Here is a 17,521-nt window from a genome sequence, read left to right as displayed (position 1 = left end):
GGCGTGAAAGAAGAAGTCCTTCATTCCACAGCTCCCAACGAAGTTGTAGGGAAATGCCTCGCGCAGATGAAGTCTGCTGTTTACAACGTCCGGCTTCAGGCGAGCGTGCCACCCGGTTCGGTTTCGCGTACCCCACCTCCACTCCTCATTTGTTGTTGTTCTGATTTCTCGGTTCAACCGTGCATTACACACATTTCTTTTTTTTTTTTTTTTTTTTGCTACGGCAGCTTTTAGCGCACCCGAGACTCATCGTGGGCGCGAGCTGCACCTGCAAGGCTCGCGTGCGTGGGTGGTGCAAACATGGAGCAGCGCTCGCGACTTGTGTGAATAGCGAAAAGCACACTGCGTGCACGGACCGCCCTTGTGCCTGGGGGAAGCCGTCCTCGCGGCCCGTTCTCGACAAAAAAAAAAGGATTGATGAGCTCTTCCCAGGTAAGAAATCTAACAGCAACCCCAAACGCGGGAAGAAATACATATATATATCTTTGACAAACCGCACTCATGCTTTCACAATCTATTTTGATACTGCCACTCTTTCCAGGCTACAAGAGTCAGCTTGGCAATCCTGTGGTGAGGCCGGCTTCACCATCACTGCTGCTGCTAGGCCATTTTGGTGAAATAAGGTGCCCCTTGGCTGAGGTACTACAGGCAGAAAACAAGGATGATGTTGACAGGGACTGCTTCACCCTCTTGTCAGAGATGGTTAACGATGTGGTAGACCAGTGCGACACCGAGATGCTGACTGACCTACTGAAAGGAGAAAAAAAGGTGTACGGAGTGATGGAGATCGTCAACCTCTTTCCATTACGCATACAGAAGCATGATCCACTCCTGGATATGACACAGGAGAGCCGGGCACTCTACGAAACATTCGTCTGTAAAAATTTCGACGAGATTTTGGAGATCGCCCTCATGACCAGGGGTCAGGCAGCTGCCAGCAGGTTTGTATTAAAAGAGAACATAGAAAACAGTGTCTTGCATAGGTAGGTGGCTGATATGACAAACGCTTTATTTGTCCTGCTTGCAACTACAGGTGGGCCCAAGAGCGAAAATTTCAATTAACAAGCACGAAAGCCCATGGAGTAAAGACAAGGCGGGCCAAGTTTCATCGGCTTGCCAACTCCTTGGCTCATCCCAAGACCTTCACTTCGGCTGCCATATCATATGGTAATGAATACAGCAAGCCCATTTCTCTGGAGCAAGGGTGTAGAAAGCTGTTCCCCCTACTTTAATCCTGTCAGCAGGTGTGACAATTTTTTTTGTTCAAAACCAGGCACAGCAACCGAGGGCAAGGCACGGGCAGTGTTGGCGAGAGCTCTTGGAAAACCCGTGCACCAGGTAGTGTTTCTGGTCCTGAATTTGTGAATCAAACAGCTAATTCAAAACAAATTTGTGCAGGTTGGACTCGTGATCCACCCGGATCAACCATGGCTGAGCTGCAGTCCAGACGGCATTCTGTGCTGCGACGATGGGTACCGCCTAGTGGAAGTGAAGTGCCCATACTCTCTTCGAGATTCAAAGTTAATTGACTATCACAAAGGGACGAGCTTTGTGAAATACGTCAAGTATGTAGATGGACACATCGTCCTGAAAAAGAGCCACAGTTACTACACTCAGGTTATGGTCATGATGTATATCTTGAATGTAGTTGAAACATATCTTTTTGTGTATTCAAAGAAACAGCACATCATTGTCACAGTGCCCCGGGACGAGCAGTTCCTTGCCGAGTATGTCCCGAAACTAGAGAATTTCTACTTTCGGTACATGCTCAAAGCATTCCAGAGAAGTGTCTAGCGACATTTGGGTGGTAACGCTGCAGTAACCAGATTTATATAGCGACAGCGACTGAGGTAAAAAATAGGTGCTTAAAACCATGGGCCATCAATTACATTTAACATTAAAGAGACACTGACACCCCCCCCCCCCTTTTTTTTTTTTTGTCCTGCCAGGCAATTTATTACGACGTCAGACTACCCAATCATTATTTCGCTACAATGTCACATATATTTTTAATAAAGTCAAGTAGTGCCACGGCTCGAAACCGGAACTGGACTGGGGAGGAAAAGGAAATATAGAGGTGGAGAAACATACCAAAAGTCATGTGACTGTGGAACTTTTTTTTTCTTTCAATCGCCGTATTTGCAGTTTTTCAGAAGTCACAACAAATGGGTATCACATTTTGTGTCCATTTTTAGTATTGAGTGTGTGCCTTCAGTGACCCATGACTGCATGGTTACCTTTGGTGGTTGTGTCTAAACCATAGAAAACGGCACCTAACCACGGAAAAGAGAGTGAGCGCAACTGAAACCAGCCGGTTCTCAATCTGCGGTTTTCGGGCGGAAAGAAAACGAATTTCAAGTTGCACATTGTGTTCTGGGTAGTTAGGCGAGGACGAGGTTTTCATCCACACAAGAGAAGCAGAATTGTTTTATTTTTTATCAATCAAAAGGACAATTAAGTACTGTGATATACAATGTAGTGTTTGAAAAACTTTGTTTACTGTAAAAGCAACCAAGACAATAAATTCACTGAAAAAATCTTTATGCAATGTGTCATACAATGCAGAACATCACTTTGGCAATCAAAGTAGGATGCAGAGAAATCAGATATACAGTGAACCCTCACTTGAGCAAACTCCAAGAAACCCAAGGAAATGGTTCACTAAACTGAATATATTCACTAGAATATGGAACAGCATACATCAAGTCACAAGTGTGAAATGCAATTTATGGAGTCATGTACATTGATATATACAAAGTAAATAAGAATTACGTTGCTGCTTTTCTCATTTAAAACAAATATATATATATATATATATATTCTTTATATGCACCGGCACTCTTACCGCTCATTCACACTGGAAGCGGATCCGCGTTCGCAGAGCAGTTGCAAACGCGGTTGTATAAAGATCCAGTACAATTGCACGCGCAGTTTATGACACCGAGTGCGCGTGCAATTGTACTGGATCTTTATACAACCGCGTTCGCAACCGCTTTGCGAACGCGGATCCGCTTCCAGTGTGAATGAGCGGTTAAGGCGCATGAAGTAACAAAGCTGTCCAGAGAAACCCATACCACAACGGCATAGTTCACTGGCTTGAAATATCTTGTGCTTCACTTCACTAACATTTTTGCATAAAACGCATAGAAAACCCGCTGGAGATTTTTTCAAAGTTTGTTGTTCTGAAATATTTGTTAAACCGACGTTCGCTCAAGTGGGAGTTTACTGTACAAAAATATCTGACAGGCTTAGATATTGCACTACTTCAAACAAGCCACATGGGATGTAAAAACAAACCTCGAAGCACACAAGTAGAACAGCATTCTAGGTCGCAGAGTTATTTCGCAATAATTGGTGGCTGCAGATTCACGAGTACGCAGCACATGCGTACAATGTCCGTCATTCTAGGAATAAGTTCGGTCGGGACTCTGCTATTAAGGATATTGAAAACTTTGACCCACTGAATGGCCCTCTCGACATGAATTCGCACCTGTGCCACTTGATACGTCATCTCCCTCTCCTCATTTGTGAACTGCAACTGGCCTTTCGAAAATGGGGGAAACACCATAACCCCATGCTTGTTTTCGACTGGCGCCTTGATTCCGGGAAAGCCTTTGTCGGTCAGCACATCTCCTGGTTCTACGTGTTCCAAAAACCCAGAGTCTATGGTTATGTAAGTGTCCGACGTCCGACCCCCATATGCATCCGAGATAAAGGTGACAGTTCCATTGGGAAGAATGGCAATTAAGAACTTAACCGTGTGGCATCCTTTGTAATGTGAAAAGAGTGCCCGCTGTTGTTCTATTGTTGCAGGAGTTTCCGTCCTCACCTCGGTGCAGTCAATAATGTACCGGCACCTAGGATAGTGTGCTTCGAAGCACTCTGGCATCGTTGCCTGTACCGCGAAGAGAGATGGATGTGGAATCCAAGAGCTTGTGGCAGAGCTCAGGTTCCTCAAAATGAAAAAGAAGATGCGTCTCACTGTCGTCCTGTGCACACCAAAAAGCACGCCAATGCTCGTGAATGAAATGCCCAGCTTCAACTTCACGAAAAATAAGAGCAGTTGGTTTTCAATAGAGACATCAGTCTCCCTGACAACGATAGAACAAAGCAAATGCAGTAGCAGAGCGAAAACATTTGTGCTCACCGAGCAGAGCTCTTCAAGAGCACCAACCTTCCCCACAAGAAAATCGTGCCCAGCCAAAAATGCAGGTACGGCTGTCAGGTCCCACAGCTATTTCTGCACGTTCTGTTGATGCTTGGACAGCAACACTTTCAGTGACAGCATGGGACACCTGGGTAGATGCCTCACCATCCGATGCGACGGACAAAAACAAGCTGCAGGCTCCAACTCCGCCATCATTTTCGGTCTGTGCGAACTGTAAAGAAATATAATTTTCATGAATCTGCTGCATGTGCTATAGTTACAGGTTAAGAAAAGTTTTCGTGGGAAAGGAGAGCAGGGGAGGAGAAAGCAGACAATGCTGAAAGGAGACAGGGAAACCACCTCCTCTCTTCAGCATTCCGTCTGCTTCCACCTCTCCAGCCAGAAACCTTCTCTTAACCTGTCATTGACTTTACAACATCAGTCATAATTTGGTAAAACCATGCAGGTGAATGCAGTATCGTAAGAAAGTTATAAGCTGGGCTAATTGGTGTAGGCTAGGCATAATGTAGGTAAAAAAAGCGTGTAACGACAAGGTTTAAGGAGAGGAACAAGCATGCTCATCTTGTTGAGACCAGTGCAAGCTTCCTCTACGGCGATGCCTTCATTTCGTTCATTTAATGGTCGCCCTTGTGACAAGGAATGTCGCAAAATCGTTGTGGTGTACGTGCTTCTTCGTGGTGGCATGGCAACGCTATGGTCACACCACTGTCGATGCGATACGCTGCGTGAAATACTTGAGTGATGCCACCTCCATGCTGCGTCAGCGGACTCGGCCTGCTGGTATGGCGCCTTCAAAGCAATATTTATTTATCCGTGAAGCGGGTGCACTCGCCGAGTCTGGTCATTGTGATCAGGTGGTGGTAAATCAGGTGAGCAGTAATTGACTTGTCCTATCAATGGCGCACTTGATCCTGCCATAGACAAGATGATGTAGGAAATTACCAGCACCTCGCCTCGTGCGAGATAACAGAGGTACATTAGCCGCCTTGTGACGATGCCGTCCCGTCCAAAGAGCAGCGTGCTCGAAACCAACGTTGGCGATGTCGCCATATAGACCTAGTCGCGGAGCAGACGACGCACTACCTCCGCAGGCTCCGCATCTCCCTGTTACAGCCCTTGGACACTCTGAATAAGAAAGGTAGTAAACGCAATAGTGTCACCAAGTGTCAACGCTCGTAATTACGGTATGCATGGCCATAAGGAGGCCGATGACGTCGAGGGGTGTGACGAATGTCCCGAGACGCACCGTGCTCTTCGATGCCTGATTTTGAAGCTCAGCAGAATCAAACATTTACAACGAAAAATACAGCCATTCATTTGAAATATAAGCATGCGATTGTCATTAGCAGGCAGAGTTGATCATGTTTAACTTATTTCTGAACACGATGGGTATATTTTGGTTTTTATTCACTACCGCCTTAAAGGGACCATGAAGGCAGTTTCGAAGTTTTATTCGACGATTGAAATGAATGTCAGGCACGTCTCAGATACTGTTGACCAAGTTCTAGCCCGAACAGAAGTTTGGGTGCCGCACCAATCGAGCAAACAGGCGCGGTAATAATAGCGCCGGGAACGATGCCTGAGACCCCACCGAGGCGGCGGCAGAAAGGTGAACTAAAGTGCGCTGTCGAAGCGTGACGACAACGGGCTCCTCGTCTGGCGATTGGTTCAAACGATAGACGCGCTCTTGGTTTTGATTTCGGTGGTGAGATGTGATGAAAAATTTTTATTTGAACGTTGGATAATTTTATTTTTGAAGGGTTTCATACCGTGTATAAAAGCATAATTAGAAGCGATCCGTTTGTCACTGGTTGAACCAACGAGGTAGAGGGGCTTAGAGCGATAAACCGGGGTTCCGGTCTGCACTCGAAAGTGACCCCCATAAGGCAGCTGCCATTGTACGCAAATTTGACCACTCGTCACATGACCGAACCAGATGCGTGACGTCACAGGAAAGATGGCAGCGCCCATGCAGCGGCTGGCCCCAGCTGGGCCGGAGCTTGTCGGATGCTTTGCTGGTTGTCGTTCGTCTCGGCGAGTTGATTTCAGTCGCAGAAGCCGTCATATGTTGCCGGTCGACAGCGACTTCAGAGTTCAGCGTGGTGTCTGACGTAGGTACAAGGTGAAAATACGGAGGAACGGTGTGCATTTCGCTGGTGACCGACGGCGATATTGCCACGGAAAAGACAATCTGGCCTACGTTGCTCGCACCTCGGATTGATTCGGATAGCGCTAGGATAAAGTTTAAGGCGACGTTTCTGTGCTCTCGTTGACCGTCGGAACCTTCGAGATCTGCAGTAAAGCGTGTGCAATGTATGGATACACTACAGTTTAGCGACGGAAATTGTGTGAGTCGTGCTTGGCAGTGTGCAATCGTGGTGTCGCTTTGTTCAAATGCCCGAAGGCTCACTTTGGTTGTGCGGTGCACCGCAGAGCTGCCTTGCCGCTTGTAGTTCCCGTGCCGTGCTAAGTGATACTGTGCTGCTTCCCAAATTGTTTCGGCGTAGACGTGCTCTTTTACGGAGCACAGGTGTGCGGCGCGCCGAAGAGCTGCCTTCAAGCTGGTAGTTCCTGTGCCGTGCTTTAGGTGATGCTGTGCTGCCTACTAAATTGTTCTGGCGTAGACGTGCACCTTCACTGAGCACAGGTGTTGCAGTTGGTATTGAGTCCGCTGGTCTGTCGCACGTTTCGTCGACACCAAAGTTTCAACACTCGTTACGCGAATTGCAAGCTGTGTGGACATTTCATCGCGCGCGTTACCTACCCAGTCCACCCATTCACGCCGCTTTGCGACGGCAGTCTGCAGCGGCTCATTACCAGAAGGGTGGTCTCACATCGATTTCAGTTCAGCTCATCCACGGCAGTCGCCAGACCCCGAAGGAGAGGATTTATTCGGACAGAATGCCACTAAAGCAGTGCAGCTTCTTTAGTGGTCAGGATAGACTCTTTTCTGTCTGTTTTGTTATATTGTCTCGGATGCTTGCTCCAGTCCTATTTTCTATCAATATTTACTATTCTGGAAAGTTCCAGGCAATGCTCAGCTGTCATTGTATGTTCTGGTGGAGGTGCTGCGCACTTTACCCATAGCCCTTCACTCTGTGTCTACCCTGGCGGCTCCTCAGCCGAGTTGCCCGATAACAAGACACGGACATTATCCCGAGTCTTAAACCCCCGGCGAGCCGTGAACCAAGTCCTATCCCGAGCCCGGCAGCAAAATTGCAAGACGAGCGAGTGCCACAAGGGCGAAACTCGGAAATACACCACGAAGAACTTGAAATCCAAGCCAGGCGCTGCTACCAGCAAGAACCAACGAAATTAGGTCTTTTGCCAGAAAAACCGAATGTGACTAAGCCAACAATGACAACCCTGTCGCAGCAAACCACGGTCGCTCCCACCATCGTTTGCATGCCCGTCGCACCTTGCACTCCGATGCCCTTTCACGCAAGGTCCACAAGACGTCGAGGGCTGGATTGAACAATATGACCGTGTCGCCCGCCACAGTGGGTAGATGGACAACCAGCTCCTGCAGAACCTATACTTCTCGTGGAAGAAACTGTGAGGCACTGGTTTGAGAACCACGAATCCTCCTTAACGTCGTGGGAAGTTTGCAAGACCGAGCTGAAGTGCATGTTCATCAGCCAACATTGACAAGAGAGAGCCGAATTCCCGATTCTGTCCAGGACACGGCCCCAACGAGAGCGTCACCACCTTCGTGGAGGATGTTTTGCTTGTGATCGAGCACCCACGCCAACCCTGATGCTACAGAAGACAAGAAGCTAAGAATCCCATGTTCCTCATGTGAGGGACACCTTCAGCAGCCTTGTCCGCAACCCCACGACAACAGTCGAAGGGTTCATATCAATGCAGCTTCCAACATTGAATGCACACTGCAGGCCCGAGCACGTCACTATTAAAAACTCCCCAGCGTCGCGACACTCAAGTCGTCCAGCTGCAACTTCGACGCCAGCCCCCCAGGCATCCGTGACATCATTCACAATGGTGTCCGGGAAGAGATAAGGAAGCAAGTTCCTGCCATCAGTTGCCCGGCTTTAATTTTGATCGCCGAGATTTTTTCAGAAGTTTGACAGGCATTTCAGCTGGAGACTTCTTCGAGCGAAGCGGCATCTGACGAAACGAGGGCGACTTTCGCCACAAAGTCACAACGACCACCACCGGCTACCTGTTACTATTCAACGCCAATTCAACAAAATACCCCAATGCCGAAGCATTCCCGATATCGAGAAAAACCAGTGTAGGTCCGCGCTGAACAACGTACACCGAGGAAGACGGAGGTACTGCGAATGGCCAACCGAAAACCAGTCTGCTACCACTGCATGAGGCCGACCTTGTCTACTGGAGGTGCCCGTACCAATGAATTGGCTTGCAAGGGTTCGTGCCGAACGACCCTCGACCACGTCTTGACGAGCGTCCGGGGAAGATTGAGGATTATCTTCGGCGTTCTTTGTCCCTGGTGCCGACATTACCCCGAAGCTCGTGATCTACTTCATCTAGACGGGAGGTAAGCACGACAAAGCAGGTGAGCGGCAATGCAAGGAGAGTTGATCTGGTGTCGGTTGTCACCCAAGGACAATACCTAATTATTTGCTTACACTAATTATCTGTGTCCTCGCCATGAAGCACACAATTTCCAACTTTGAGGGAGAATGTTGCTCAGTGACCTTAAGAAATAGAATGGTTGGTTTCTCTCAAAAGTGGACTGCAAGCATCAGGAGACTTCACTTTGCCACACAAGACTTGCACAAGTTGCAGTGGTCGTGGGATGCACAATAAATCTCCATTACGAAATGGAAGTGAAATAGTTTGGATAGCAAACATTGTTGCCAGCTATCAAGTCAACGGTACAGCAAAAGGCACAGCCATATAACCAATACATTCCCGAGCTTGCTGCATTGATGCAGAAAACTACCAGGAAAATTTTGCGGATTAGAAGCCAGCCCTGCAGCTTCAGTGCATCAGATGTCAGTAGGCGCACATGACGTATGATTACAAGACGGCATCAGTCGGTTAAAGTTGCTACTCGACCAAACTGAACACCGACGTGCCAGGAGCGTCATCCCACAAGGTCCACAGGTATTACGATTAAACGCCTGACAGGAGACTGTCGCAGAAAGAACTCGTTCTAGAGCCATTAACTAAGAATCAATAATTATGTAATGCAGTGGAAATAAAAATTTGATACATTAACCAGATAAACCTATTTCTGCTTGCCTTTATGCCTTGAGAGTTTATACACCAAGAATTGTGTTCACCACACGCGCAGGTCCTTTTGAGGGCACTCGCATCTCTGACCCTTCAATATTAATTGATGGGACATACCAGACTGGCAGACTTGTTGCATTGGGCTGCACTCATTCCACTTTTCCTGAACACACCTCTGAGCATATACTTTAATCATATGTGTTGATGCATTGTTATATAGCAGGACACTTCCTATACGTAGACCCTTTGCAGAAACCCATTAAGCAACACAACCATTTTTTCTTTGCCATTTTTTGCCATTTTTTTTCGGCGTAAAGCACACAAATGGGCCCCAGTTCACGTCAAATGCTAATGCAGCATTCGAGTCCAATGGGCGCTGAGCCGAGTTCACAGTGATGGCGGACGTAACATTCTTGTCGAACAAATGACCAAGGTATGAAAGCCTGGGGTAATTAGAGTAGTAGCTACTGTAATTTGTTTCATCACAATTTGGCAAACAGCTAAGGCTACAGTCTCGGTGAGCCAATATGCACGTTGGAGAGAGGCACATGACAACATGTCATTCAGAGTGCTCGTCTGCACAGATTTGTCACACACCTTCGCTCTGTCTCTCTGATTGGCTCGAAGGGGCTGTGGCGGTTGTCCTTTTCCAGGTTACAATGATACGAAGTATAGACAACCCACACTTTAAAAAAAAAAAGGCTATTGAAGAGACCGAAAGGAATGGTCAACATTTTTCAACAAGACTGCTCTTCAGGCAAGGGATGAACACAAATATGAATCATCTTATCCAGGTAATTAGACCAAGTAAATAATTGACTGACTAATACAATGCAGTTTTGATGAAAAAAAAGTTTTGCTGCAATAAATCCTACGAAAGAGAAAAAGGTGCAGTTAATCTATGCATACACCAAACCAGTTGTTGTTTTTGCAAGTCGAATAGCTTTGAAGCAGGTGCCTGCAACGATTTATTCATCCCCACACTCAATAAAACGTCATCCTCGTAGCTGAAAATAAGTGTGCACTTCGCACTCACCAAAAAAGGAAGAAAGGCGATCGAATGTAGAATCGCCGATTAGCACAAAGGGCGCAGGAGCTTCCTCGCTAAAAGTTGCTATGGTTATTCGGCGAGGCAGGCCTGGAACAACTTCTCCTAGGCCCTAACGCGACGTATACCTTTCGCGTCGATTCATAGCCATTTCAATGTTCAAGCAAAGCTAAGAGAACGCGACAATTTCATGCTAAAAGCACTCAAAGTTCTATCGATCCTCGAACACATTCCGGAATCCGAGCACCGGTACGGCGATACGGCTGATGCTGTCTCACAGGTGTTAATATCCATATGATCCAGAGCGATCTTGCGCAAAAAGGGTATAAAGTCTCATTCCTTCATATTTTCACAATATACCTGCGTCAGCGAGCACGAAAAAGCCCAAAATCTTCGGAAAGCCGCTGCACATCACGGCTGCCGCGCACCGAACAAACTCGCATCCGCCAGCTCTGGGCGCAGCCATCTTACCTGCGACGTCACGGCTCTTGTGAGGTCACGTGACGAGTGGTCACATTTGCGTAAAACATGGCGGCAACCGCGGGGGTGCCACTTCGGAACTTCCGGTTTATCACTCTAAGCCCCTCTACCTCAGTAGAGTCGATTGTTGGGCTAGTTGGTTTTGGAATTTGGAATACATTTTAGCGCTCAAAAAACAGGGACAAAGAGGCGAGAAACAGACAGCACAGTGCGCTACTAACAACTGATTTTATTGCGTGAAACGACACTTTTATACCATCCGAGTTTCTGATTTGGCTCCACCACTAGCCAACCCGGTGCCAGGCCGCGTCATTGAGGAACGCACGCTCCTTGTCCAGTAAATCAATTGAGGCCACGCTGACACATGCTGCACCACCCTTCCTAATCTCATCTGCCTCGATTATCTCCCTCACAGTTTTTTCCATGTGCCGTGCCAGAATCTTGCTCTCGGAAAACAACGGCATACACTTGCACCTTTCACAATGATCAGACAGATGACCGTCCCGATAATTTCCTACTTTAAGTTTGTGCTCCCTCAGCCTATCATTAACACACCTACCTGTCTGACCTATATACTTGTTTCCGCATGATAAGGGGATCTGATTCCCTCCGCACATCCATTTTTGGTAAGAAATTCTGACGATATTTTGGATTTTTTAAAAGATAACTCTGACAAAGGATTTTCAGCCTGCTCATTTGACATTAAAGATTTATACTACTCTTTGCCGCACGACAGGTTACTAACATCCGTGGAACATTGTATCGATCGCTTTGGTACAGTGGCCTTCCAGAATCAAATCGGCATGACGGAAGAGAGTTTTATTGAAATGCTCTCGTTTTATCTTAAATCGACATTTGTGGAATGGAATGACGGGGTCTATATACAAAAACAAGGGGTATGCATTGGCTCATGTTTGGCACCCATCCTCAGTAACATATTTTTAGCCCATCAGGACAAAGTTCTTTTTGAGCGCTTTAATAAAGGCAACGATTTTAATGAAATCAAAGTTTTTAGATTTGTGGATGATTTTTTAGTTTTGTTCAAGCATGGGCCTGCAGAATTCCAGTCGAGAGTGGATGACCTCTTTACTGTTTTTAAAAATGTCTTACACCCCCTCATACTAACCCAGGAACTACCAGTAGAGGGTGTGCTGCAGTTCCTTGATATCAGACTAACCTTTTCTGAAAGACATGTGTGTTGGATGTACCACCCTAGAGCCCAGAAACCCCTGTTGCCGTACAATTCAGCTCATTCAAAACTGGTGAAAAGGAGTATTGCCAATATGTGCGTATTGAACGCCCTCAAAAAATCATGCCACCATGTGATGTCAGAAGGCCTGGGCACGCAGTATAGGCGGTTGTTGGCAGCTGGCTTCCCGAAGAATGTAGTGGTCTCAGTTGCAGAGATCGTATTAAAAAGATTGCGTAGTGAAGATCGCCCTTGCCCAATGGTTCTCAGAGATAAACAGAAGGTCGCGGTGATACCGTACATTCACAAAACGGCGCATGGCTTGAAAAAGGTGGCCAATAGATCAATTGTGAAAGTAGTGTTTTCCGCACCAAACGAACTTAGTAGATTATGTAGGATGACAGATCCTTTTTGTAAGGCCCCTTCTGGCTGCGCGGTAAAACACAAGGATCCCTTCGTTGAATGTGCGGAGGGAATCAGATCCCCTTATCATGCGGAAACAAGTATATAGGTCAGACAGGTAGGTGTGTTAATGATAGGCTGAGGGAGCACAAACTTAAAGTAGGAAATTATCGGGACGGTCATCTGTCTGATCATTGTGAAAGGTGCAAGTGTATGCCGTTGTTTTCCGAGAGCAAGATTCTGGCACGGCACAAGGAAAAAACTGTGAGGGAGATAATCGAGGCAGATGAGATTAGGAAGGGTGGTGCAGCATGTGTCAGCGTGGCCTCAATTGATTTACTGGACAAGGAGCGTGCGTTCCTCAATGACGCGGCCTGGCACCGGGTTGGCTAGTGGTGGAGCAAAATCAGAAACTCGGATGGTATAAAAGTGTCGTTTCACGTAATAAAATCAGTTGTTAGTAGCGCACTGTGCTGTCTGTTTCTCGCCTCTTTGTCCCTGTTTTTTGAGCGCTAAAATGTATTCCAAATCCCTCTACCTCGTTGGGTTGAACCAAGGAGGTTATAATGGGCAGGAGGTGGCGTCCCTATCCCCAATGCATGGAGCGAAGTGTAACGGAAGTAGGCGTGGCCACGAGCCGCAACGAGCATTTCTTGACCAATGGGAAGCCTAGTGAGTGGGCGCCGCCATTAATTTCGGTGCAAACAACCGCGTTGCGATGACATTTCCATGGCAACACGACTGTGTGCACCGAAAGTAATGGCGGCACTCACTGTTATTTGAAACAGCGCTTAACGGGAGACTTTTAAACCGGTATGGTCGGAATTGGATGAGATTATTATAAACGAACGCCTGGTTGCCCAGCAGAAAAACGCTCTAGACGACGCACCGTGAAGGACTTGGCGGTGCGCAACGCATTTTTTACTAAACAGCAGCAGCAGATCGCACGAGCGCGCATGCAAGCCAGGAGCGCACAGAACAACGGGCTCGTGCTTCCAGTTCTGACTTCGCTCGCACATAATGTGGAACTAAGTATTGGCGACGTGAGCGAACGAAAGCGTCGCTGTGGTCGGCCTACCACAATTGGCCGAATGCTGTCTATGACGTCAGCAAAGGATTTCTCATCGACGGAAATAAGAGGAATGTAAGAACTTCAATTTTGACGGTGTTGGCAGTGTTGCTTTGAGAGCGCTATGATTTCAGGCTTCCACCATGCCCATTACAAACACCATCGAATTTGTTGTTCACAAGGTAATGACGTCACGAAAGGTAACCGAACGAGGGCGCCACCGAAACATCTCGCCGCTAATAAACACTCACGCTGCAAAGCATTTGCATCGTGGACGCTCACGACGGACGCCGACCGCATCGAAAGCTAGCCTCGTGAAGCACACGCCAGAGCAGATTAGAAAGCAGACGAACCGCCGGTGCGCTACCCCGCGGCCTCGGAACGGGTGCGCAAGGCAGTCTGGGATTAAACGCCTCTTCCGGCTTCACTCAGGCTGACGTCATGCCGGGTTGGGTTGAACCAATACCACCTAGAACACAAGGCCTGCGCGTTTCCTCCTCTAAACGTCATTACTAGTAGATCCCCTCAGCGCCCCCTAGCTAGCCCGGATGAGCAACATCGTCTGCTACATCGTCTGCTCCATCGCCTGCTTCGGTGGTTTGTGTAACAGATAATGAAACAGATGCTCACGAAGAGTGTCTCTTGGAAATAGCATACGACGAAGTTAGACGTTCACGTGGAGCGTCAAATGCATGAGTGAAATTGCCTTACTGCTGCGCGAACGGCTGAAAAGCCCTTCATTGGACGCTTGACGCTGACACTGAACGCCATTTTCGAGGGCGCTGTTTATACCCCGGTTAGCTGCTTCGAAACGCTCTACCGCAGAACGAGCGCGCGTGCTAGAAATGCGCGTCTCAAAGCCAGGAGCGCGTGCTAGCTGGCGCTCCTGGCCGAGGGAGCGTTCACGTGCACGTCGCAAATGCACTGGAAGCTCGCTATCAGCTCGCGCTCAGCAGTCCCGCACACAGCTGCGGCCGCAAGTGAATGCGACGTAGTTGCGACGCGGCCCCTACTCTCGTCAAGCTTCGGGGTGTTTGCCGCTTGGGGCGGGTCGGGGATCTACTAACGAAACGTCATGCGCAGGCCTTGTCTTCTAGGTGGTATTGGTTGAACGCACCCCGCACTGCTACCTCGGGCGCGTAACAAGCATCGAGCAACCATGGACAAAAAAAAAGAAAAAGGTACGAGCGCCGGGGGCGGCGACTTTTGGTTTTGGTTTCGTGCGTCGTCTCGTGTTCGCTTTGCAAACTGGTGTCACCAATCATGCCGCGTTTATGTGCAGTAGTTGGTTGCGCGAAAGGTCGGCTAAAGACGTGCGGTCGATCGGGCGACGTTGTCGTCTATTTCTTCCAGGTTTTCTTCACAGACCGCCGTGCACTAGAGTGAACCACGGGAACCACACTGAGTGTGCACTAAATCCTACCGATGCCGACAGTGCTCCCTGACGTCACTTCTTTTTCCAGAGGCAAAAAAAGGAAGAAATCTGAATGTTTGTTTCGGTTTCGCAAATTTATTTGCAGGTACAGAAATAAGAGTCGCAACTTTGTAGAAAAAATTGTGTGGCATGCTAGGACCCCAATGCTTCCGAAAACACCTTCTTTAAAAAAAATTAAATTGCCTTCATGGTCCCTATAAGGGCTAAAGACTAGCACGCGCATTGCACTGAATGATATTAAGAGAAAAAAGAAAGGGGATTCAAGAAAACATATCCTCCAACTTGACTCACTGCGTTAACACTCCACGCGGCGTCTCCCTCTGACAGTGGCGGTTCAGCAGAGACCTCCGGACCGTCTTCAGTGGCCGAGTTCCCAGCTGCTGTAGTCGAGGGCCCAGCGAGTTCCCCCCTTGAAGCTGCAGGTTGTGAGGAAACACTTGAGTTTCCCCAGCTCCTCCTGTTTTGCCAGCTATAAGTCGAAATAAAAACAATATTTTACAATGGTACGCAAACAATTACAAACCAACGAACAAAAGTTTGTTCTGTGCATCATGACCCACCTGAATGATATCGAGTTCAGTTTTATTTTCTATACTTTTGTGTTGGCTTCACTAGACCACCCGGACAGAAGCTACGCTTCATGCATGCTCAGCCATGTCAAATTAGGTGGTCAAACTAGTTGCAACCTCTAGCTAATCATTTCTGGGCGAGACAGTATTGTTACAATTAGGGGTGCTGCAAATTTTTTTAACCGAAGGTTGGACAATCAAACTAAGCAATGAGAAAACGCATATGAATGAAAATATTGCCTTGAAGCTTCACTAAAATGCTCTCAGGTGGCGTCTCCGTACACTTCAAAAACCTTTTTTCTGTTTGTAACGGATGCCGTAGGTAATTGACTTGTTTTAGTTTCGCCAGATCGCCTTAAGGCTCGTCAGGACTTAACCATTTAGCCGCCCCTGGTCGTTTCGATCTGATGAGCATCGTACAGCAACCCGAACGTGTAATCACTGCTGCATGATGGGTGTTGAACCCCCCAGGCTAACAGTCATACTCTACCTACAAACATTGCTCCTCTACAGTGGGAAGATGAGTTGCACCAGTTTGATTGGCTGACGAACTTCACGTCAAAATACCGACCCGACACTTTTCTAAACATGAACCCCTGACAACGTTATTCGAAATTGGAACTGTAGAGCACATACTTCTGTGGCAACAATACTTTGCACACATGCACTTGAAAGAAATTGAAAATCATCGAACTGTACGATTTTAATTTCCAGAGAAACAAGAAATCTTCGAATTTTTCAAAGTTCCAGTCCACAAAAGTTTGAAGACTTTGAACCCAAACTTCTTGAAACAGAATAAACACAATGCCCCCCCCCCCCCCCCCCCCCCCAAGAAAAAAAAAAAAAAAGACGAGAAATTTTGCAAGCATTGAAATTTGCAAATTCGAAACTCGGTGGTGTCCGAAAATTGCCACCATTTCGAATTCAAAGCTCAGTGAGAAATTAAACAAAACAAAAATTAATAAAAAGTTTTTAATTTAAATTTTTATTGAGATTTGGAAATCTTGAAACCTTCTGGACTGGAACCTCGGGTGGTTTGCGAGTCGTCGAGAGATGAGGCGCAACAAAACGTTTGCGCTTCACGCGTTACGGGGGTTTCGATTTGTAGCGCCAAGTAGATTTTTCACACTTACCGTGCATATCTTTGCAAATGTGTCTCCGTCGTCACATTGCATCTCGCCTTGTACGACGAAGGGAAGATCGTGGGGATGTAAGAGGGGTGCTGAGCGATGGAGCTTTTTTTGTTTCCTACGAAGTGGCAGCTGCAAATCCTGGCCTGCCCATTCGCGGGTTCCCAGGAGTCTCCGTCTCCGCTGTACACAAAAATGCAGTGTCTAACTGTGCCAGCGAGAAAGAATTCTGTATCATGGAGAGCAAACGAAAACCGAGAAGCGACAAAAAAAAAAAAAAAGGTTTCCTTACGTTGCGCGCCGCACCGCTGCAGCCCATTTCCGTCGACGCTCTGCCTCGTACGGCTTTGCTGGAAAGCGGTAAAACTCTACCACCGGGAGCTCCCCAGCTGTGTTTCCGTAGCTGTTGTGGCAATCGTAAGCACAGCAATAAACAGAAGTGCGCTTTTTCGACTGCGTTGTTGCGGACGACATAACGAAAGCAGCCGGGTACGCCTGCACTTTACGCCTGGCAAGCCTAACGCGAAAGCAGTCGGGAAGGGCGGTAACATACCAATAGTTTTTATTTCGTCGGACAGATGGTGCCACGGGTTTTTTCAAAACACCAGCGCCATGTTTACAAACAAACAGGAGCGCCGCTAGCGGACACCACCGCAACCGCGCATGCGCGATGGGGGTGTGGGCAAAAAGCTCGCCGTCGCCCATAAACAAACCATTGGAATGCGATGTTGTCGGCGTCAGTGTGAGTCCCCTTGCCCTTTTTCGCGTTCTAATTGTTCATTCTACGTCTTCCTGCCGATGTCTGACTACT

General features: G+C 47.6%; 1 non-coding gene across 1 annotated transcript; it reads right to left on the bottom strand.

Moving 5' to 3' along the window:
* Positions 1-3,337: 3,337 nt before the first annotated feature.
* LOC8029728 lies at positions 3,338-17,184 on the bottom strand. Its single transcript, XR_005717923.1, has 4 exons — positions 17,003-17,184; positions 16,714-16,893; positions 15,303-15,480; positions 3,338-4,379 (listed from the first exon to the last, which is right to left on the bottom strand). It is a non-coding gene; the product is annotated as an uncharacterized LOC8029728 (transcript).
* Positions 17,185-17,521: the final 337 nt, after the last annotated feature.

Source organism: Ixodes scapularis, unplaced genomic scaffold (genome assembly GCF_016920785.2).
Source record: "Ixodes scapularis isolate PalLabHiFi unplaced genomic scaffold, ASM1692078v2 PGA_scaffold4__175_contigs__length_147842914, whole genome shotgun sequence".
Lineage (NCBI taxonomy): Eukaryota > Metazoa > Arthropoda > Arachnida > Ixodida > Ixodidae > Ixodes > Ixodes scapularis.
Note: the sequence above shows the minus strand (reverse complement) of the source record. Positions and strands in the feature narration are given on the sequence as shown.